Below are 18,822 nucleotides of genomic sequence, written 5' to 3'. Positions count from 1 at the left end.
CCATCTTAGGACAAATTCTATCAAAATTGCGGCAAAATCACCCTAAAAATGGGCTATCAAACCTGTGAAAATAAATAAACACTTCTACAATTGCTAACTATAACTCCAAGAGCCTACATGCTCTCCTCAATAATTTAACTACCCCCAAGATATACAAGAAAACTTAAATTCAAATCTTGAGTCTCAAATTATTATTGTTAATTAATACACTGAAAGCTGACAATCAAAGCAATCTAGAGAATGAATTGAATACGGTACAAGTAGGTTAAACGTGCAACCAACAACGAAAATGGAAGTGGTGGACACTATGCCTCAACTCTTACGCACGCTCAATCTCAACTAGTCTGCAAACTAGGCATGAAAAATCAAAAATTCTAAGTGAAAGCATTTAGAAAAACTGTTAGAGTAAGTGAACAAAAATAAATAATCACGAGAAAAGTAAACAAAGAAACTTAATGATTTCCCAACTTTACTTTCATATAAAAACCAAGCATGCAATACGAGTTCAAGAAAATTACTTTAAACTGTAAACTAATACGAGCATCTCAAATACAATTTCAAATCATCACATGATAAAATAGGCGATGACTAGAGGGTACTTCTGACTAGTCATCTCATGCCATGTAGAGGGTATTACCGACCAGATGACGCATCGGAGGGTACTGCTGACTGAAATACGAGGAGACAATGGCTAGAAGGTACTGTCGACTAACCATCTCATGTTATCTAGAGGGTACTACTGACTAGATGATGCATCGCTAGGTACTGTCGACTAGAATATTATGAGGCGATGGTTAGAGGGTTCTGTTGACTAACCATCTCATGTATTTGGATGGTACTGCTAACCAGACTATTACCTAGAGAGTATTGCTGACCAGACTATTACCTGGAGGGTACTGCTGACCTGGTAATGCATGCATGCGTTAACATAATTTCCTCCTCTTATTCATAAATCCAAAGTCGTTAACTCTAATAAGATATAAATTAAATCATCATCTTTCCGAAAGAAAATCTCAAGTAACTCAAATAATGGCATCATCTTGCTAGAACTCAAATTTCAAATAACTTGAAGAATCAACAAAACTTTCGCAAAGGAAAACAACATCAACTTAACCAATGTCGTTACTTATCACAAATCATCGAAAATATAATTTATGAAATCTCAAAATTCAACCATAAATTAAAACTCGAATGTCACACTTCATTTACTATAAATATAAATCAATACCTGACGAGCTAAATCTGGGCTCTACCTACCTGACGAGCTAAAACAGAGGGCCTGAACAGGCAGCACGTGCCCTCACGCACAGCCATAAGTGGCTATGCATGGGCCCCACGCACCTCCAATGGAACTCCAATTTGGGTTGCGAGACCTATGCTAAAAGAATAATCACAACAAGCACAGAAACTTTCCTAACTATCACGAAGTCAAACTCCAAATAAGGAAACCATAATTTACCTTAAAAGCTCCGATGGCCAGAAATCTTCAAATCCGAAATTTGTCTTCCTCGAGTTGAATTGAGAGAAACTTCGCAGGTTTGTAGAGCATCACAAGACGAACAAAGCCTAGTAGGTCTCCCTCTCTAATTTAGCTAAAATTTGGAAAAGATGCAGGAAAAGGCCGAAGCTTTTCTCTTTCGATTCATTGCGTATGGTGAATAAGAGGGTGCAAGACATATATGGTTGGAAAGGTTATTTCAAGAAGAAGAGGTCGGTACCAATATCATGGCCATAGGTGGCCGGACGAGACGGCCGTGACGCCTCAAAATTTCGGCATTGAGAGGAAATATTTCAGGGTTTAGGGACGACTTTCCATTTTTGGAACGTTCCAAAAATGGCTATTTCCAAAAATGAAAACTGCTATTTATAATATCTATATTTTTTTTCCAGAAAAGTTACAAAATTGCGACTCTCTTTAAACTCTTATAACTTCTTCGTTACAACTCCGATTTTAGCATATTTCACTATAGGAAAATAGGTCATTTACTGTACTAAAAAAAAGCCGTGCCGTAAAATTGAGTTTAATTTTTCAAAAATGCATGCCTAAATGAACCTAAAAGCACATCGTAAATCCCTTGTCAATTTAAAAATGTCAATTCACGACACTAGTGCACATTGTAAATGAACACAAATGCATGCCATAAATGTACACCAGTGCACACCGGCAACTAGCAAAATGCACGCTGTAAATTAACACTTTTGCACACCGTGGATGGACATAAATGCATGCCGTAAAATGGCTCATGAAGAATATTTGCACACCCAAATTTGGTTTTTTTCCTGGATATTTTCTCCATTCTGAGCTATTCTCCAAACTTTGTCTTTACATTTCACAGTACATTAACCTAAGCAACCAAAATTGTAAAGTAGACAAAAGAAAATGATCATTTTATAAAATTATCCATTATATTTAAACTTAAATTAGTCACAATTTCAAATGTAGCATTTTCATGAACTACATTTTCACATTATATTGAATACGTGAACCGCATTACTAGCATTTTCAAGAGCTTTTGTACATACAGGAAAATCGAGGCCCATGTCTGACCTGAAAAGTTTCAAAGCATTACGAGATTTTCAAAGTCCAAAACGACGGACGTATCACAATTAGTCCATATCCGATCAGTACTTTTTATAACATCCAATTTAGCAATTCAGGCATGAACTAAATCTATCAAATTCTTGTTTACTCGAGTTTAATTAGGTAAAAATCTCAACCAATAAGGACAATAAGTGTAGAATATTCTATAAATATTTACTTTCCTTGTAAGTGTGGATTACGTTGTTTGTATAATTATAGAAGATGTTTTCATATTAGGACTACTCTTGTATCTCTTTATAAAGCTCCTATTTTGGAGATGAATAATATAATTTGAAGTATTGCAAACCCTTATTTTCTACTTGGTATCGGAGCATACCTGCACCTTGAAATTCGAAACAATCCTTGAATCGTCATCAATCTGTCCATCATCACAAGCCTGACGTCACCAATCTGTCCTACATCACCACCTCTTAATTGCCGTACCCTTTCTTTAGACTTAGCTTGTTTGTTTGACTTAGTCTAGCAGACAAAGCCTTGAATTCTATGCATTCACATGCAGTTGCTTTTGTTGCTTTCTGAAGCTACACCAAATTTCATATTACTGCTGCAATTTACTCCTGCTTAATGGAAGACGACGATGCCACCCTTGCACTCCACAACATGCCTCCAATCATCAACCATTATCATACCACCGCTCAAGATAACTCAGTGTTTCCCTAGCACAGTAGCAGGCACATTTGAACTAATCAAACTAATACAAGATGCACTCAGAGTCTAAAGGATGAAGCAACTGACATGAGCCACAGTTATGCAACTGAATAACATTATTTACCTCTAATAGTGACATATATTCAAGTAACTTCATGAAGTTAATGGGCCAGACATTGTGCTTCCATGAACACAATAAAACATCGTCTAATTTTGATCTCGTAATACATAACATGCTAGAATTAGGGGTCATCATTTGGCCCTTCGGCCCTAAGCCCGCCCAACCCGTAGGGTCGAAGCCCGACCCGGCCCTTGTATTAGGGTGGGCCGGCCCGACCCTTTCTAAAATAGGGTATGGGCCATGAAAATGAAGCCCGGCCCGTTTGAGCCCGTTAGGGCCAAGCCCGGCCCGGCCTTTTAAGCCCTAATAATTTTTTATTTTTTCTATTTTTTAATTATGTTTTTTTTTTCTATAATATGCAGTTTATCTCTTTCTTTGTAATTGATTTCATAAGTTTTGTTTTCTTTAATTTTTATTTTCTTTGTTACACAACAATTAATATTGGGAGATTTGTATAGATAGTTAATTGAATATAACCACCTTAATTAATATTAATAAATGTTATAAATTAATTCCTATATATATGTGTGTGTGTATATATATACATATCTTAAATATGATCAATAAAAAACAATGAGTCTTTTATTACCTATATATATCATTGAGCCATATTTTGAGAAGAAAAAAAATAATGTATTTTTTTTTTGTTAAACAAAATAAGGCCCTTTTCGGCCCTATTTGGAAGGCGGGCCCAACCCGGCCCTTTCGGCCCTAGCGGATCGGGCTTTTCGGGCAGGTAAGGGTTAGCATATTTAAGCTCCGACCCGACCCGACCTGGCCCTAAATTTTGTTGACTTTGACTAGGCCTGGCCCGACCCGACCCGATCCTAAGACCTAAAATTTAGGGTAGGGCCAGCCCTAGCCTGGCCATGATGACCCCTAGCTAGAATTATATTACACATGTGCTGCACCAAGATCAAAGAACAGAACGATGCAGATACCAGAATCTCTAGTATAAGAATTGTCCTATAATCTCTAGTATATTATAGGGATGTAGCAGTAACATGCAGGCACATCTTTTTCCTATTCTTTTCAATTTGAGCAAGTACCAAATTTGCAGGAATGAGAGTCATAATTGTCCTACATGTAATTTGGCTTAGTACAGAAAACTCAAATAAGAAGAAAAGCATATTTGGTTTAAAACTTGGCCATGAATATCACACCATGAATATCACACCTAGCAGACTATCTCAAGTACAGTAAAGCTTATGGGAGTTGTGGTACACCTAAAATAAGCATAATAATTTAACCTTGCAATCACAAATATTTGTCAATTGTAGTATAGAAAAGAAGGGGTCTCCAGCAGAGGATTGCGCTTAATATGCAAATCTAGACTCGAAAACTTACTAAAACTGACCTCTAATAAAGACGAAATTAAAAACCCTATCTACACTTAATAAAAAATTATGAAAATTTACAGACACGAATTAGACACACTAAGAAAGATTCATACAAAATTGCAGAGGAATCGGAGTTAATTTACTATACTAAATAAATAAAATAAAACAGAGAACAGAAAGTGACGAAAATACAGAATTGTTTTTGGGTTTTTGAAATAGATGAGATTAATTAACAATACCTAGGAACAACCATACACCACTAGACCATGTTTCACCTAAGATTTGTTAACCTATATGCTTCTTTTCAATTGAATGTCTTTACTCAAGGTAAGCCAATGATGTGTTGAACTTAACCTATTAACTTTTCATACTTGATATGTTAAGTGCATGATGTCTGCATCCTAACCTAGCTTATAACATGGAACCTAGAGTGATGTTCTCGCACAGCTCTCAAGTCAAAATTCATTAAGAACAAAAAGGTTGTGAATAAAGCTAGGCAATTTCGGTACTAATGTTGTCCTAATCTACCTAGATGCTAATTCATATGAATGGGGCTCAAATCACTCATGTGCTACTCTAGATAACATGCTTGACATGATGATCTAAACACGAAATCATAGCAACCATAATAAAATCCTAGCATGCTTACTATGTTTGCAACCATAATAAACGAAACCAGAATTTATCAATGATAAACCAATGAATTAACAAACATTCAATATCCAAGAAACTATAAAATTAACGCCAAAGTCTTAATTTACACATGTCTAGGGCTTAGGCAGCCCCTAACTATCAAAAACTATAAGCAATACATAAAAGAAATAAAATAAAACATGAAAAGAGAGGGAGGAGAGAATGGTGGCAATGGACTGATGTTGCGCGTCCAAAGATGTCTACAATGATGCCCTAGACTCATTTTTATATAGTTATTGCGTCAAGACTTCTTCTTCTCCAAGAACGAAGGAATTTGATCTCTAATTAAAGAAGGACTTTTAATTCTTCTTCCCTTATAGCTCTAGGAGACAATCTTTCCTTCTTTGGACTGAGATTCGCGTGCAGCCTGACCTCCTTGTACGAAATCAGTCATAACTTCTTCTAGAAAAATCATATTCATGAACCGTAAAAAGCTTTGGATACTAGACATCTGAGGCTTTCCATCAATATAAAGATCATTATCTGGATCATCCTAAGCTACTCTCAGTACTCTGTCGAAGTTGAATAATCTGCCCAGGCAGATTTTCTGATTTTGGCTTTCAATCTCTCTTTTGCTTCTTTTCTTCTTCTTTGCTCTAAAATACCTACAAAACATATAAACAAAGTAAATAACTAGAAAATATCAAGAACTAACAATGAAAATATAAAGGAATTTGATATAAATTATGTACAATTACGCTCCTATCAAGTTGAGATATTGGGTTGGTTAAGATATGCCTAACTACTAACAAAATCTTTTGGCAAATACATGGATATTTAATAAATCACAGTAGCAAGAGAGAGAGAGAGAGTATACTTGAAAGTTCCGGCTGGGAATTTGGGTATTGGTCCACTAAGATTGTTATAAGACACCTCCACCAACGCTGGTGCAGAAAATCCTCAAAAGTTCAACTACAAGTAAATCACATACTTCTTTGCTGCCCAAGTGCCCATCATAGTTGGTGTACTTTCCGGAGTCCTACTTCTCTCTGTTCTTGGAATTTTAGTTTTCAGGCGAGGAAGGAAAGTCGAGGAGTCTAGTAATTCCAGCCAACTAGGAACGTTGACTTTACCGTCCAGTTTGTGTCATTACTTTTCACTACCGGAAATGAAAGCCACCACTCAAAACTTCAATGATTCTCGCATCATTAGAGTTGGAGGGTTTGGCCATGTGTACGAATGATTTCTTGCAGATGGGGCTACCCATGTTGCAATCAAACGGTTGAAGGCCATGTCATCACAAGGGGTCCGTGATTTTAGGATGGAAATTTCGATGCTCTCTCGACTTCATCACCGCCATTTAGTGTCTCTTATTGGATACTGTGCCGATGAAGGTGAGACGATCTTGGTGTATGATTACATGGCACGTGGGACTCTTGGTGACCATCTCTACCACACTGATAATCCACCTCTTTCAAGGGAACAACGGCTTCAAATTTGTGTTGGTGCAGCGCAAGGTTTGCAATATCTACATACAGGTACTAAAGGCACCATCATTTACCGTGACGTGAAGAGCACAAACATATTATTGGATGAGAAATGGGTAGCCAAAGTTTCAGATTTTGGGTTGTTGAAGAATGGCCAATCACCCTTTCCAAGACCCACATTAGCACAAAGGTGAAGGGTTGTTTCAGATATCTTGACCCTGAATACTATCGACGTCAACAATTGACTGAGAAGTTTTATGTGTACTCATTTGGCGTGATTTTGTGCGAGGTATTGTGTGGAAGGCTAGCTATTTGAACCTAAATTTGGCAAGGCCCACGTGGCAGATAATTAAGCTAGGGCCCACATGAGGCAGGACTGGGCCATGGTAGTCCGTAACAGAACAAATGTTTAGCCGAGTTCCGGCTCACTTTATCCGAGGTCTGACTCACCTCACTTTAGCAGAGGTCCGGCTCACCTCACCATAGCCGAGGTTCGGCTCTTCTTAGCCGTGGTCCTACTCACCCTAGCCGAGGTTTAGCTAACTCTAGCCACGGTCTGGCTAGTTTTAAATAAGACCAATTCTAGCCATAGCTAGACTAGCTTAACCGAGATTTACCCGACTTTAGCCAAGGTCCAGTTAGTCGTAGTTAAGACAAACAGTGCCTCAACTAGCCCTAGCCAAGGCTCGATTCGATTCAGTTGAGGTTGCTGATGAGCAATAAAAGTCACTAAATATCACATCATAAGTTCAGAGCACAAAGTGTGACTGTTACCAAAGAAATTTTAGAGAATGAGCATTGAAGAGTCATAATGGTCGATCGCTAGTTATGCACAACAAAGGAATTTTGTTCTTAGAATTCAATTTGTAATCAATTTGGTCTCAACAGTTAAAGCTAAGATCGTATCTGTTTCATGTCTTTATTCTGTACTATAAAAAAGGCCGTAGACATCTTTGTTAGGGGTCCATGACCAAAAACACAACAGCTCAATACAAATTCAATATTCTCAAATTCTCTATCGCATCTCTACACTCTATCAATCTACAGTATCTCTCGTCAATTATTTTACTTACTGGTATTTTTCTTGTCTTTCCTACACTTTACATTCTTGCATATTTATTTTGTTGTTCTTTAATTCCTTGCTCATTATTTTTCCTGCACTTGATTTCTTTGCATCTACTCTCATGCATTTACTTTTTCACAAATCATATTGAGAAAATCATATAAAAAAGTCTTTAGGGTTCATGCGTATCTTTGTCCATACTCTTATTGAATCAAGGCATCAGGGTAATACCTTATACTTTGATTTTGTTTTTACTGTGACTTGTGTGTATCTACATCCTATGCATTTAGCAATTGTCACTCGCACTTTCACATTCATTCACCGAGTTACACAACACGAACACTCCGGCTAGCAATGCTGAATCGTGTAATTACATCCAAGGCAGAGAGAACCCTGCGGCTTAAATCGATCCTTCCTCAGCCTACAATCAACTGATTAGAAGTCAGATTAGAGCAAACTTAGTAACCTAGATCAAAACCTCGCTTGGCCTCTCGGCCGCAAGTTGGCACGCCCTCGCACACGACACCAAGCTAGAAGGATGCATGTAAGCCAAGAAGACCTCGGTCGAGTGGCACGTGGCCGAGATAATTTTTGAGCAAACACTAGCTGTGACAACCGTGCACAATGATCGAGTTGGCTTAGCTAAATGGGCCAAGAAGTGTCATGGTAATGGGAAACTTGATCAAATTATTGACCCAAATTTGAAGGGTAAAATTGTAGTGAGATGCTTACATAAACATGTTTCCATCGTAATGCGTTGCATGGATGATAATGGGATCAATCGGCAGTCAATGGACGATGTCGTTACAGAGCTTCAATTTGCATTGAAGATGCAACAAAACAACGGGGACTATACTGTTCGCATTGAAATGGCAGTTCAAGATAGGATTGCATTGATCAAGGACAACGAAGGGTCTTATTCTGGTGAGCAAAGCAGTGGATCGAACGAATCCGTCCAAGGGTTGACTGGCACAATTTTCTCCGAGATCATCGATCCGGTAGGGAGATAATCAATTAGCAACAAGGTTAACAAGATGAAAGCAATCCTCCTGCAACTCTTTTTTTTTTCTTTTTCCTTTTGAAGATGTAGAATGTGTAAGATGTAAAATGAAGAACACATGGATGAATCGTAGAATATTTCGATACAAATGACAGGATAACAAGACCCGCCCCGGATTTCACCCTGAAATCAGAAGTGGCACTGGGGGGCCCACCTTAGAAGAAATTCTACCAAAAATTTGGAGGACCTTCCCCTAAATGTAGACTACCCAAAACCTGTAGAAAGACATTTACACTTCTAATATCAAACACCATCATCAACTCCTGGAGCCACCCTGCTCCCCAAATCACAACATCTCCCAATTCACATTACACAAGTCTCAACTTAACGACATTAACCCCACAAGTTATCAGAGCAATCTAAGACACAAGGTATACAGAAAAATAAAATAGAAAAGTAAAGGATCGATAAGTCCTACAATGCGGAAGAGTGACATCTATGCCTCAATTCCATGTACGCCTGACCTCGACTAATCTAGCCTGCAAGCTGGGCATTTGAAACCGAAGGGCCCAGGGGAAAAGTATTTAAAAACCGTTAGAGTGTGTGGACGAAAAGTAAGTAATCTTGAAGGAAAACAAATATAAGATTTAATGCTTTCCCAAATTATTATCTTAAAAACTACGCATGCAGTAAAATCTTGAAAATACTCTTAATCATTCTCTGAAACTGAATCTCAACTCGACTCTTGAAATCTCATAAAATGCTCGTATCGTAAAATAAGCGATGACTACAAGGGACTGCCGACTAGTCATCTTATGTCACCTGGAGGGGACTACTGACCAGGGACGCATCGGAGGGTACTGTCGACCAGAACACAAGGAGGTAATGGTCAGAGGGTACTACCGATTAACCATAGATAGTTAAACTGTACTGCCGACTAGCTATCTCATGCTACCTGGAAGTGACTGCCGACCAGATGACGCATTAGAGGGTACTGCCGATCGGAATATAGCCTGGAGGGTACTGCTGACCAGACTATTACCTGGAGGGGACTGTCGACTAGGTAATGCATGCATGCACTAACATATTACCTCCTCAATTAAACTAAACTCAATCTCCATAAATCATAAATATTTAACTCATGTGTACTTACATAAGCATTTGCAAGCATAATTAGCTATAATGAGCCACGCTCATGCTACCGCCAGCGGTACCAACTCCCGCCAAAGAAGTGACCTACGGGAACATAGCTGAGCAGGCTACCACCTGAGCCTCGGCTTACCCTCAGATCACCGATGACGCGCCGTCACACGTAGTACCAAGATAGCATCAGAAGCTCCAGAAGCTGGGGACTGAAGCATATCAGTCCCACATCGAAAAATGGAGAAGATCAGCTCCCTCCTCACCTATAAAAGGTTCTCTCCTGTCTCCTCATTAATTACGCATTTACTACTTACCTACTATTATTCTGTCAACATAAATACATTGACTAACTTAGGCATCGGAGAAGAGAAGACCGCCCAGCGCGGTCTCCCTTTGACCCCCTTTGTATTTTACTTGACAGGTAGTGGGAGTATCGATCATATCCAAGTAGCGGTTCGCCCCCTAGACCAGCGTTAACCAAGGTTTAGCTACCGCTAAACTTTATACATTAACATTGGTGCCGTCTGTGGGAATCCTTGAGCAAAAGGTCATCTCACCATAAACAACCACCATGACTAACGGTAGCGGGGCAAACGTTGAAGAGCAGGCCGGTCAATCCCCCAACCCCCATCCCACCAACCCAAGGACTAACGTTAACCCAGCGGTTAACGTTAACCGTTCACTATTCAACACACTGGTCAACCCCAACGTGGAACCCCAGATTACTCCCCAAGTCCCGCCAACTCAAACATCAGCGGAGGCTCGGCCGAGTGGCAGTCGCCCACCTGTGCAGGACCTTGTCGCTATGTATGAGCTGGCACTGGCAGACCTCTACAAGGCAAATAGGGAGAGCGAGCAGGAGCGCAGAGAAAAGGCCGAGGCCCAAAACTAGGTGGCCACACTGATGTTAAGATTTGACGAACTGAAGAAGGTGCTGGAAGCAAATGCTAACCTAGCGCAAAGCGAGCAATCGCGGAGCACCAGATGCAGTTGACCCAATGCCGGCGGATTGGTACCCGTACCAATCATACAGATGCAGGTATCGCTGAACCTACCAGAACTATTGGGAATGGGCCCACCTCCTCAACCCAGACTAATGTTGGAGCAGGAGGCGGAGTCACAGTCACACACCAACCGCTCGGCAATTAGGGCTAGAACTTAAGGAAATCCACCTATCCCCAGGTGGGAACTGTTCCAGCGGAATCTCCAAGTGGGACCCACCGGCAACGCAACCGCCCAAATCTTAGAAAAGGTACAGCAATTAGAACAAAGGCTAATCCAAGTGGAGGCAGGAGCCCCAACGCCAATCTCAAACCCGCTCTTCGCGTCTAGGATCGAACCATTCACCGCTAGGATCCTGCATGCCATCCGACCGACACATGCAATGACACCAAAGATGTCGCATTACGACAGCATGACTGACCCCTTTGTCCATATGGACACCTTCAAAAAAGTCACTAACAACAAGGGGTTTGATGACGCGACCCTCTGCCACTTGTTCAGCGAAACGCTGGATAGTGAGGCAATGAGTTGGTTTTTTGAGTGCCCGCCAGGATCCATCGACTCATTCCACGCACTATCAAACTCTTTCCTCTTCTGGTTCATCCTGTTGGCCGTCGGACATCACAACACAAGTCAGTTATTCAACGTCAAACAGGGTGCAAAGGAAACATTGAAGGCATTCGTCACCAGGTGGCGAGCGACGGCATCTTAGTGCCAAGATCTTGATAAAACAATGGCGCTGGTAGCCTTCAAGCAAGGACTCCTAAAGGGGCCATTTCTCTATCATCTCAACTACAACCACCCAAACGCTGCGTATGACCACTTCATGTGCGAAGCCATCATCCATGCACAGGCAGAATTCATCACATATGCAGAGACCCTACCTCCTCCGCCAACACCGGTAAAGGCCACCCAGCCTTCCTCCATCCATCAGGAGACCGCTAACAAAACCTTGCTTCGCTGCCAACTGATAAGAAGAGAGAGTGGCAACAGGGCAACTACCAAAGCAAGCGGCAGAAGGACCACCATTACAACAAGGGCAACTGCTCATCTCATGGGGATAACCGTAATAAACAGATGGAGTCCTCCCAGAGGTATGTAGTGTTACAGTCCTCACAACATTATGTGAGGAGATATACGACCAGTGCAAGGACCAGATTCTGCTGCCACCCCCAAGAAAGTACCCAAGGGTGGGAAAGCCCAGAAACACTAGCAAGTGGTGCAAATACCATGAAGACAGCGATCACAACACCAACAACTGTAATGCTCTCAAAACGGCAATTGAGACTTTGTACCATGACGGCAAGATGGAGCGGTTCAAGGTGCGCCAACCACCACCCGTGGTCGCCAACATTGAACCCATGCGCCACATCAACACCATCGAAGGCGGTGCTCTAATCACAAACATGTCTCATAGGGAAAGAAAGCGTTATGCACGCGCTAACCACCCCAAGGAAGTTTGCAACATCAGCTATGAGTGATCTGCTAAGCTCCCACGATCTGGTTGGGAACCCATCACCTTCTCAGAGGAAGAAGAGCATGGAGTGCATCTACCCCACGACGATCCATTCTTGATCGACGCCATGCTCGATAAATGGTCAGTGGAAAGGGTCCTTGTTGACAGCGGCCCCGCTGTCAATGTCATCTTCAATGGCTGCTACAACCAACTCCAGCGGAACAGAAAGTTACTCCAGGATCATGAGCCACTGCTCAGCTTCTCTGGCGACTTCAAGCAACCGCTTGGTTCTGACTATATGCGCCTGGTTATCGGCTCAAGCCCATGCACAGTAGAAATACATATAGAGTTCATCGTTGTCGATTGCTTCAACTTATACAATGCCATCATTGATCGACTAGCGCTCAACAAACTAAAGTGTATCATAGCAGGGTACATGCTTCTCATGAAGTTCCCTACTCCCAATGGGACAGGCTGTGTGAAAGGAAGTCAGCAGCTGGCATGAAAGTGTTATGCAATAACTGTGTCGAGGTCGACACGTCGCCATGAGATCTTAAGGTATAAAGCCATGTACCAGCACCAAATATCTTTGAGGACCCTAAGGATGACGAGGCAAAGTATGTGAAAAATGAGCCTGTCAGCCCCGAAACATCCTTGAGGGTAATCAGCATCTCCGACGAGCACCCTGAGCGGACAATCTGCATAGGCGCTCAGCTAGCCACAGAGATAGCGGCAGCGCTCACTCAGTTTCTACATGACAACGCCGCTGTCTTTGCATGGTCCTACACTGATATGCCAGGCATCTCCCCTGAAATCATCACGCACAAGCTGAGCATAAAGCCATCGTTCTATCTAGTCAAGCAGCGGCGAAGGGCCTTTGACGAAGAGAGATATCGTGCAATAGGGGAGGAAATCGCCAAGCTCCAAGGCATCGTGTTCATCTGCCAAATCAATTATCCTCAATGGATTTCCAACTTGGTCATGGTTAAGAAGCCTAGTGGCAAGTGGTGGATGTGCGTAGACTTTAAGGGTCTCAACAAGGTATGTCCCAAGGATAGCTTCCCGCTACCCCGCATTGATCAATTGGTCGTTGCAACCGCTGGACACGAGCTACTCAACATGATGGACGCCTTCTCCGGCTATAATCAAATCAAGATGCACCCAGCCGACCAAGAATGAACCACCTTGACAACTGATAAGGGCCTATACTACTATAATGTCATGCCTTTCAGTTTGAAGAACGCTGGGGCAATTTATCAGCGGCTGATGAATGCAATGTTTACTGATCATCTCAGCAAGATAATAAAGGTTTATATGGACGACATGTTGGTCAAGAGCATCAAAGCCAGTGGACACGTGGCAAACCTCATAATCATATTTGCTATCCTCCTGGCCTATGGTATGTGCCTCAACCAGGAAAAATGTTTCTTTGAGTCACCGCTAGCAAATTTCTGGGCTACATCGTCAGTAAGCGGGGCATAGAGGCCAACCATGACAAGGTGCAAGCCATCCTCAACATGAAGGCCCCGGAGTGGAAGGTACACGTCCAGAGCCTCCAAGGAAAACTAACCGCCCTTTCTCGGTTCATCTCCAGACTTACTAACAGATGTCCCCCATTTTTCAAAGTTCTGAAGACAACCCACAAGAAAGTAATTGACTGGAACCCGGACTGTGAGGCGGCGTTCTAGAGCTTGAAAGAATACCTGGCAGCAGTCCCATTTCTTTGCATTCCTGTGCAAGGGGAAACATTGTACATATACCTAGCGGTATCACAGACAGCGGTAAGCTGCGCCATTGTCCAGCTAGAGGGCTAGGAAGAGCTCCCTGTATTCTACACCGGTAGAGGCATGAACGGGGCGGAAACAAGATATCCTCTCCTGGAGTAGCTCGCTCTCGCACTCATTGTTTCTGCTAGACGACTCCGCCAATACTTTCAGGCCCACACAATTCATGTCTTAACAAACCAACCGCTAAGGTAGATAATGAAAAATCCTGAACACTCAGGGCGCCTCAGCAAGTGGGTCATCGAGCTTAGCGAGTTCGACATTGACTACAAGCCAAGAACCGCCATGAAGGGCCAGGTAGTGGCAGATTTCAGCGCTGAACTGACCGAGCGTTAGGATGAACCCAACCTAAGGGCATAGTAGGCCAACACAAAAGTGGTAACCGCTGAGGAACTAGCCCCCTAATAGCAGTCAGACTGGAACCTTCACGTAGATGGCTCTGCTTGCGCCAAGGCCTGCGGCGCCGGAGTCATCTTGATGGGACCAGGGGGACTAAACGTGGAATACGCGTTAAAGTTCAATTTCAAAGCCTCAAACAACATGGCAGAGTATGAAGCGCTCATTGCCGGCTTACTCTTTGCCATCGACTCAGGGGCTAACAGTGTCAACATATTCAGCGACTCCCAGCTAGTCGTTAACCAGATCAATGACAGTTTCCAAGCCAAGGACCAACAGTTAGTGGCATATTTGGGGTATATCAAGACGCTCCTCAAAAAATTCAAATTTCACACCATGACACAGATCCCCAGGGAAAAAAACGCTAAGGCTGATTCACTAGCAAGACTAGCAACCGCTCAACCACACCAAAGTCCAGCGGACACAAGGGTGAAGTGCCTTGACAAGCCAAGTACCACGAAAACCCTAGCGGAGATTTTCAACATTGAAGTCAATCCCAGTTGGATGGATGAAATCATCGAATACAAGCGTAATAGGACACTGCTAGGGGATAAGGTCGAAGCACGATAGCTCAAGAGGAGAGCAACCCGCTATAACATCTAGAATGGTAAGCTTTACCGCCAGGGATTCACTCATCCCAACCTCCGGTGTCTGACCCCAAAGGAAGGAAAGGTCGTTCTTGCAATGATACACGTTGAGGAGTGTGGAAACCATTCCGGCGCCAAATCTCTGGCCAACCACACAATGCAACATGGCTACTTTTGGCCCACACTTGGCGACGACGCCAGGAAGGTTTCCAGGTCTTGCCACAAATGCCAACAGTACGCTGACCTCCCCCATGCGCCGGCGGATCCTTTGTCAATCATCATTGGTCCGTGGATTCACTCCATGTGGGGCCTAGACTTGCTCGGCAAATTTCCAAACACCAGGGGTCAGTTCAAGTACATCATTGTCTCCATAGACTACAATAGCTTGTGGATCGAGGCAGAACCGCTGACGGCAATAACTACCGCCAAGGTAACCCACTTCTTCTGGAAGAAAATATATTACCGCTACGGCGTGCCCCACACCCTCATCACAGACAATGGCACGCAGTTCAACAACAAGGAACTCATATCTTTCACCGCTAACCTGGGCACCAAGATGAGCTTTGTAGCTGTCTCTCACCCCCAAACCAACGGCCAAGTCGAAGTAGCAAACAAGATAATCAAGAAGCTGCTGAAAAAGAAACTCGATGACTGCAAGGGTTTATGGGCGGAGAAACTCCCGGAAGTTCTGTGGGCCATCAGGACTACCCCAACTTCTGCCACTGGTGAAACACTATTCTGTATGATGTACGGCACGGAGGCCGTCCTACCCATTGAGGTCACCCAACCTACTGCTAGGGTCGAGGGCTACTGCTCCGAGACCAACGGTGAGGGCGTTAGCCTTGACAAGGACCTCCTCGAGGAGAAACAACACAAGGCCCATTTGCACAACTTACAAAACAAGCAGCGGGTATCGCATTTCTCCAACACCAGAGTCAAAGCCCGGAACCTCCAACTGGGAGACTGGGTAATGAAGGAAGTCATTCCACCGCCAACGGCACTCCGCCCAACTTGGGAAGGACCATACAAAATTGTGGAAGTCGTTAGCCCCGGCACCTTCTACTTAATGGACAAGGATGGCGTCACAATGACCCACCCTTGGAATACCGAACACCTTCCGTATTATTACAAATAGTCATGCTGCTACACAAGAGCATCTTGACTTAGCTAAATTTTTGTTCTATGTTTAGCTAAGGGAAGCTACCCAACAGGTACAACCCCGCTTTTGTAAACGCTGATCTGCCAGCTATCAATGAAACGAGGAATTATTCAAACCATTCTCACCAACTCTAAGCACAAGAATTAACTGGCAAAGCCAACAATATTCAGCGGACCACGTCCGCTACATCGTGCACTTGGAACAATTTTAATTCCTTTAATGTTTCGTTGATCGACAAAAGCCTAAGTCAAAACTCTAGCGGTATGTCAAAAGTATATTCAGGGTTGGGACTCCCCACCCAAAAATATTGTCAAAAGTACAAAAAGCCCTAGCGACACTAAAAAAAAAAGAAAGAGCAAAGCCTCAGCGGCACTACAAAAGCTATGGAACAACTTTCTCGAGGGTAGCGACGACATTATCACCCCCCAGCGGTGGTTGTTACCCATCCAGACGGCTCGTCTGATCAGATCCATGAACTGTAGGGCTTGGCGTCATCATGGCGCCATCCGCTCGGGTATGAGTGACCATGAAGTCAGCGCGGGAAACTTCGGATTGGGTAGGAGGTGGAGTCCGGTGAGGATCATCCGCCGGACACTCACCACTCTCTCCACTACCCGAGCAGACACCCCCAGCTGGAGTAGGAACCACATTGCTCTCGACTTCCCGCAGACCAGACAGGCCGGCGGATTGGGACGCTTTCACCCAATCAATGGCGCCCTTCTGCTTCAGTAGGTCCAAATTAGCAACTGCACCGGCCTTCGCCGCATCGATCATTGCTTGCTTATATTTCGCCGATAGCTTGAACGCCTCTACAGCGGTGACCTCAGGGTGGTTCCTCTCAGCTTCTAGACAGGCAACCTCACCCTCCAACCGCTTCACCTCCACAGATTTAGCGGCAGAATCCCACTGAAGGATCTCGACTTTCTTAACCTTAACCACCACTTGATCCTTCAACAGGGCTATTTCTTGCTCTAACTGGGAGACATAATCGTTCCGCTCGAGGTCCCGCTCAATGGTGACACTCAGCTTGCATCGAGCATCCATGGCATCGCAATCTGCCTTCGTCAGGGGCTCCTTAACATCCGCCAGCTTGTCCTTGGCCTCCCCCATCTCCTTCTGGAGACCTTTGACCTCCTCCCTCAGCTGTCGCTCAACCCAAGACTGGTCTGAAGCGGCAAGGAACAGCTCATGCAGCCCGACGGACAGATGCCCAAATGCCAAGCTGAATGGCGACTGCTGGAGGGCCGTCGGGCAAACGGTCCCATCCAAACCGCCGAACCCCAACCGCTCGCAGAGATAAAAGAGGAACTCCTGCTCTGGATCCATCAAGAATTCGGCGTAGGTGCCAAAAGAATCTAGGCCACTCGCCTGAACCTCCCCAGAGACGGCCACGGCCACCTTCGACGGGGCTTGTCTCGCCTTCTTCTACTGGCGGACACTAATGACCTCCGCATCGTCGACCTCTTCTTCTTTGTCAGCGTCATTATGTAGCCATTTTCTCTGCAGAACCGCCCGTGTCGCACCAGTGGTGGTAGTGACAGGCCCCGACGTCATCTGCTGCTCCAACCCCGCAATGGTAACGGGCTCCTTCGAGGGTGCCATCCTCTTCTTTTGGGGCCCACGCCTATTGGCCGGCGCTCTCTCTTTCAGCTACAAGGGAGCAGCAGGGGCCTAGCTCCCGCTGGCAACCCCACGATTGAAGCCAGTCATAGCCTGAGCCACGGGCGAACCATTGGGGCCGAGATGCTAGTGATGAGGCATCGGCAACACCACTGGAATCTTGGACTGGCTCACCGCCAGTGTCTGGGGATCAACGACGGTCTGTTGGGCCGCCCACCCAGTTGCGTACATGCTCTCCAGGAAATTGTCTCTGCACGGTCCATGGATTTGGCCATGGCGTCGCGACTCGCTTTGTTACCCGATGGAGAATTTGCACAAGAACAATAGGTCAGCTTGACACAAGCTGAGCTAAGTCACGGATCAGCTAAAGTTACTTACCAAGGGCGCGCGTCAACTATTGAGCGACCAACAACTCCAACCTGGTGAGAAGACGAGGGTCAAGCAGATTGCGATTCTGCCAACAGCCTCTGATCCTTGCCACGCGACACTCTTCCTCGCGCGTCAGGTTATAGCGCAGGCCCGTTACAAAAACAATGAAGTAATCGTTAGAACAAAATAGAGATCCTAATACAAGCAAAACAACCAACTCTGGGTGGCGGACGCCAGCGACAACCTCAGATAGGTTGGAACTCCGACTTAATTCTAAATGTCAGCGCCCCTTCATTTGACCCCGCTTGATATTCCCATCTAGCGGTGGCAACGCAGAAGGTCCCCCGCCAGGGAGACATGGAATCTTTCAAGTTCTCGATTAGTTTGGGCGCCCCCTGGCGGCGGCTCAAGT

General features: G+C 44.1%; 1 pseudogene; it reads left to right on the top strand.

Moving 5' to 3' along the window:
- Positions 1-6,587: 6,587 nt before the first annotated feature.
- LOC112200099 lies at positions 6,588-7,147 on the top strand (annotated as a pseudogene).
- The last annotated feature ends 11,675 nt before the right edge of the window (positions 7,148-18,822 follow it).

The sequence above is a fragment of the Rosa chinensis genome, chromosome 1 (genome assembly GCF_002994745.2).
Source record: "Rosa chinensis cultivar Old Blush chromosome 1, RchiOBHm-V2, whole genome shotgun sequence".
NCBI classification, from domain to species: Eukaryota; Viridiplantae; Streptophyta; class Magnoliopsida; order Rosales; family Rosaceae; genus Rosa; species Rosa chinensis.
This window is presented reverse-complemented; position numbering and strand designations above follow the sequence as displayed.